We start from the raw sequence: 5,461 nt of genomic DNA, 5'->3' as shown, positions 1-5,461 counted from the left end.
GAAGTGGCCACGGAGTTGGCCAGCCCCAAAATCCTTTTGGACGTTCCTGGGGTGCTCCTGGTTCCTAAACTCCACTCGAATTCCCCTGAGGCTGTTTGAAGGAAGAGTCCCCAGTGAGTCGAGGTCAGCTTCACTGGAATGTGAGACCCAGAGCTGCAGGTGGAAATGACCCTTCCCAAAGCTCCAGAGGCTGATGGGATCATTTGAAGGAAAACCCCACGCTGTGATTCAGGACTGAGGTCACAGGGAGAGGGTTTATGGTGCTCCCCCATCACACACAGGGGTGGTACCAGAAAAACACAGGATCTCAGCTTGCCTGCAATGGGAATTGTAGGGACACCACAGGGAGAAAGAGCAATTTGAATATAAATACCACAGCCAATAAATCCAAATTATGTTCTTTCTTTCCCCTCTCAGTCAGGAAAAAAGTGCTGAAACTGGTCTAACAAAATCTAAGAGTCTTTATAGTAGGAGAAAAAAAAAAAGATAGAAAAGCTTTAGGGTGAGATTTGGGGCAGATTTAGGAAAAAAAATGCAGCTTTAAATTCTGAAAAAAAATCCCTTTAGCTGACTTTAAACAGGTCAGAGTTTCCAGCTGTAATGAGATTGGAAGTTTAGTGTCCTCCCAGCTCTGGGCCCAGGTTTTGGGGTCTCTTCTATGGGATGGCAGCGGGTGGGAGACATGACTTCCTCAGGAACAGGTACAGTGCTGACAATTCCATTCTTAAGTGTTGTGCTGAACCTCGTCGTTCCTTCTATCCCATAATGACACTGTGGGGAGAAAGGAAGAGAGGGATTTGTTTGTGTCTAAATCCCATCCTCCAGGAATGGGAGCAAGGCTCTGCTTACCCTTCAGTGCAGTGATGGTGGGAAAGAATTCCTGGTTAATAGATCAGGTTCAATTATCCTCTGTGAAGAACCATTCCCTGTATCCACCTGGTGCCACAATCCCTGTGGGAATGGGCTATGGACAGTCATCAAAGCCCCCCTTAGCTCCATAAACATCACAAAACTTGTTTAAATCGCTCACTCAGCCTTTTCTGCTGGATGCCAGCGCCCTCTGGATCCCTCCCTGCTCCGAAGGATCCCTGTGTCTCTCTGGGTATGAACTCAGGTGGGCTAGGATTAGGAGAGGTGGCTGTGAGCAATGGGAAGCTCCCAGAGATATTTTGTAGCATCTGGAGGCTCAGGAAGGACCTTCTGGCTCTGCACAGCTCCCTGTTGATGGGAGGGTGCAGCTGGGGGTGATTCTCTGCTCCCAGGGAACAGGGACAGGACAAGGGGAAACGGCCTCAAGCTGTGCCAGGGAAGGCTCAGGCTGGACATCAGGAGGGATTTCTTCACTGTAAGGGTGGGCAGGCATTGGAAGGGGCAGCCCAGGGAGGTTTGGAATGCCCATCCCTGCAGGTGTCCAAGGAGTGCCTGGACATGTCTGGGTGACAAGCTGTGCCTTGGTCATGGGTTTGACTCGATGATCCTGGAGGTCTTTTCCAACCTTAACCATTCCATGATGCCATGATCAGCAGAAAAGCTTCATTTACTCTCTTTCAGGCCTTCTTTTTACCTTCCCTGGGGTAAAAGGCTGTCTCCTTATCCCAGTTGAAAGCACTTTGTCTTTTCCCAGCAAACAGAAGTAGCTGGAGTTTGTTTTCGTGGCAGCAGGAGCTGTGCTGCTAAACAAACACAGAGAAAGCCAAAACTTCCTGCCACTTCACATGTTTGTGTTTTGAAAACCAAGCTATTTATTTAGACAAACTGGAAAATATAACCACAAATAACCCCTAAAGTGTGCTGCTCACTCACAGTGATTTAACTGAAACCAGAAGAGGGAGAATTTATTTATCTGCAGATTTTCCTTCCCTGTCCAGGAAAATTCTTTCCCCTTTCCAGCCCCTTGGGTTTGTCCCATTGTAGCATCCAGTGCTGTTCCAAGAGCTGGGAGGAGCTGCAGGAGGGGGAGCATAGGAATTTAGTGACTTGCATGGACCAAAGATCCATGGAAATACCATCCCCTGGAGTGGGAGCTCCAGCTCTGTGCACCCGCAGAAGGCACCAAATGAAATCTCAGCCCCAAATCTCCATGTTTGACCTTGGGAAGAGAAGGCATTAATCCACACCTCCCAGTGCTCCATCCTGCTCCTAATCCTCTGGATGCTGAAGGACATTATCACCTTGGCAAAGTCAGTGGGAATGGCTCAGGACAGGCTCCTTCCCCGCGGCTCTGTCGGAGGAACTTTATCTCCAGATTGTGCTCCACCGGCAGAACGGGAGGGGGAGGGAAGGGCTCCTACCTGACACGAGAGACAATGACCTGCTCCAGGGGAATATTAAAGAGCTCTGGGAATGCAAAAGCTCCATCTCCAACCCCTGCTCCCAGGTTTGGAAGGCAGCCTGGAAAGGTGTGTGCACCCCTGGGCTGGTACCCACACTGTTGCCATGGCAACGAGCAGAGGGATGGAGCTGCTGCCATCATTCTCCTCTGCACTTCCTCCTCCCTCCCAAAAGTCACCTCTCCTGGAATTAGCAATGACACCCCTCCATCCCTTGGGAGTGCCTTTCCTTCCCATGCTGCACTTCTGCCTCCGGTTCGGAGAGGGAAATGTGTGACTCGGAGATGGGGAGGCAATGGAAAACCAGGCTGTGCTCAGGGCCCAGACTGGACCGAGAGCTTTTCCTTCCTCCTGTGTGCTGCTGAATTAATTTTGGATTAATTTAGGCTGGTGTGGGTGCTCTGGGGCACAGAGCTGCTGGGAGCTGCAGTCCATGGATGAAGGCAGCCCGTGGCACAGCTCAGGGAATCCTGAGGATCCGTCTGGGTTGTATTGGAGGTTGGACCGGGTGAGGAACAGGATTTGGGGGTTGCAAAACACCTCACAGCTTTGGCATTTCCTCTGTGTCAGATTAGCAGGGCTTGCAAGAGCTTTCACATAAAACAGGAGGTGGAGAAGCACCTTGGGGAAAGCCCCTGCCTGGAGAAGCCGTGTGGAGGCTCCAGCTGATTGTTTAACTTGGAGCCAGGCTCGAATGTCAAGGATACCACATCAGTGCTGTGCCTTCCATCCCATGGGCCAGGAGCTTTGCTCATCCTCTTCCCCCACGTGGATAAGGCAGATGAGGCTGAGAGAAGTGACTGCATCTTCCCATGCCTCAGGCTGGGATTCAGCAGGGGCTGGAGTCTGACTTCCCCATTATCCCTCCAGCATTCCCCAGTCTGCCTCTCCCTCATCTTTGTCACATGGGCTTTGGCAAATCTGCATATTGAAATGAGGAGTTTCTGTAGCAAATCTACATTTTCAGGCCAAAGTTTAAAATTTCCTTCTCTCTGGACCCTGAGATATCCACAAGTTCCCCCCATCCCCCTGAGCAGTCCCAGAAAACCTCCCAGTGCTCCAGGAAGGGTCTCAGTGATAGTTTCCACAGCCCTCCTGCACACCAGCACAAAGCCTCCTCCTGCTGTATCCAGGGATTTCAGGGCCAAGGGAAGGGTCTCAGGTGGACCTTAGGGCTCTTATTCCCCACACCAGGGAATGGGATGGATTTTCCTTCAGCTTGGTGTTCAACCACAAGGTTAATTCAAAGCATGTGCTGTGCTCGTACCAGGGCTTGTGCTGGAAGTGAACTCCACGTGCTGGAAGTGAGCTGGGATTTTACAAGGCTGCAGACCCAGGAATGTCCTTTCCTCATGTTTGCCAAGAACATTTGCTTGTGTAGATGATTACAGGAACACCCCAGTGCACATGAACCCAACCGTTTTCCTTCCGGCAAATGTTCTCCCAGAGTTATCATAGAATCATGGAATGAGGGGGAAGGGACCTTAAAAATCACCTTGTTCCTCCCCCTGCCATGGGCAGGGACACCTTCCACTATCCCAGGTTACTCCAAACCCCGTCCAACCTGGCCTGGGACATTTCCAGGGATCCAGGGGCAGCCACAGCTTCTCTGGGCCAGAGCCTCCCACCCTCACAGAGAAGGATTTCATCCCAATATCCATTTAAATGTATTCTCTTTCAGTTCCCCCTTGTCCCATCACTACAATTCCTTGTAAACCACTCCTCTCCAGAGGCCCCTTTCTGGCACTGAATCCCCACAGTGTTGTTCCCACTTATCCCATCTTTTCCCCTGGGTACCATGTGGCCCATGAGCCCCACAGATCATCGCTCTTCCTCCATCACCAGCATTTTCCTTCCTTAAATATCATCCCAGTAGGAATCAGCCCCTCCCCTGGCTCATGGCAGAGCACCCAGGCTGCAGGGAGCTGGTGGGGTGGGCAGAGCATGGCTCCATCTGCTCCGTGCCCTCCATGCCCTCCATCCAAAGGCTTTAAAGGCTGTCACAACCAGCAGTGCTCCTCTCTCTTCTCTGCCCAGACAGAGCAGGAAGCAAAGGGGAAGGTCCAAAGTTTTCCTGCTTGGTTGGGCAGCGAGTAACAGATGTTAAAGATGCTCTGGGAGAGAAAACCAGCTGCTGGGGGTTGATATCCCCGGAATATCTGGAGCTTGTTTGGTCAAACAGCTCAATGAAAGGAGTTAAAAGATCTTCTTTGTCTCCCCCCATCTTTTTCCCTGTTTAAATCAACCCCCTGCCCTGCGCACACGTATTGGCACAACAGCCCTGCCTTTCCCCTTTCCCAGGAGCTGCAGTCACTCTCCTATGATTTTCCCTCCAGCCTCTGGGCTATTCCATGCTCTTGCCTGACCTTCAGCAGGATTAGCAAGTGGAAAGTGGCTGTACCTCCAGGGTCAGCCAGAGGAGCTGGAACTGCAGAAACATGGAGCTGGAAAAGCTGCTTGCACCTCCCCCTCCCCCAGGGATGATCGTGGCCATTACAGGGCTGGATAGGCTCTAATTGCAATCCCAACAAAGTGATATGGAAATAATGCCACAAACCACTGGGAAGGGGCCAGAAATAATCACAGTGCACGGCAAGGTTGTGCTGGGTGGAGGGGAACCTGTGGAAAAAGAGGCCATGGGGTGGAGGAGGAACCAAGGCATCATCTGGGCTTTTGAAGCTTTGTGGATAATGATTCCTTGATTTTTCACAGCCTCCCTCCTTCCGTGGCGCTTCCCTCCCCTGCACTCAGCTCCAGGACTTGTCCTCAACCCCAAGAGCAAAACAAAGCCAACCCTTCACCTCAGACTCTTCATCAGGGTACTCCAAGGATATTTTTGTGCAGTTCCTCTTGGCTGGAGTTTAATAGGTTATTTTGCCACCAGCTTTGATGCTCTTTGCACGCCCATCCATGTTTGTGCTGGACTGCATCCAATGTCATCACCTTTTCAGGCTGCTTGGACTGCAAGGCATGGTGAGTTTAGGGACAAAAGGGCCTTTTCTGGGGAAGAAGAGCCTGCCCCTGGGCTTGGACAGGAAAGGCAGGTGCCCATGTCAGAGGGGTGCCAGGGGAAAGGAGCAGTGTGGGGGTCGTTCAGACCCCCAGGGGCTTAGGAGCTGGGTGTGACTCCT

The 5,461-nt window shown here is 51.6% G+C and overlaps 1 long non-coding RNA gene across 1 annotated transcript; it reads right to left on the bottom strand.

Annotated features, from left to right (window-relative positions):
* Positions 1 to 514: 514 nt before the first annotated feature.
* On the bottom strand, positions 515 to 1,169 carry LOC128812462 (uncharacterized). Its single transcript, XR_008438722.1, has 3 exons — positions 1,031 to 1,169; positions 850 to 951; positions 515 to 771 (listed from the first exon to the last, which is right to left on the bottom strand). It is a non-coding gene; the product is annotated as an uncharacterized LOC128812462 (long non-coding RNA).
* Between the last annotated feature and the right edge of the window lie 4,292 nt (positions 1,170 to 5,461).

Source organism: Vidua macroura, chromosome 10, assembly GCF_024509145.1.
Source record: "Vidua macroura isolate BioBank_ID:100142 chromosome 10, ASM2450914v1, whole genome shotgun sequence".
NCBI classification, from domain to species: Eukaryota; Metazoa; Chordata; class Aves; order Passeriformes; family Viduidae; genus Vidua; species Vidua macroura.
The sequence above is the reverse complement of the archived record's forward strand: the minus strand, read 5'-3'. Positions and strand labels throughout refer to the sequence as shown.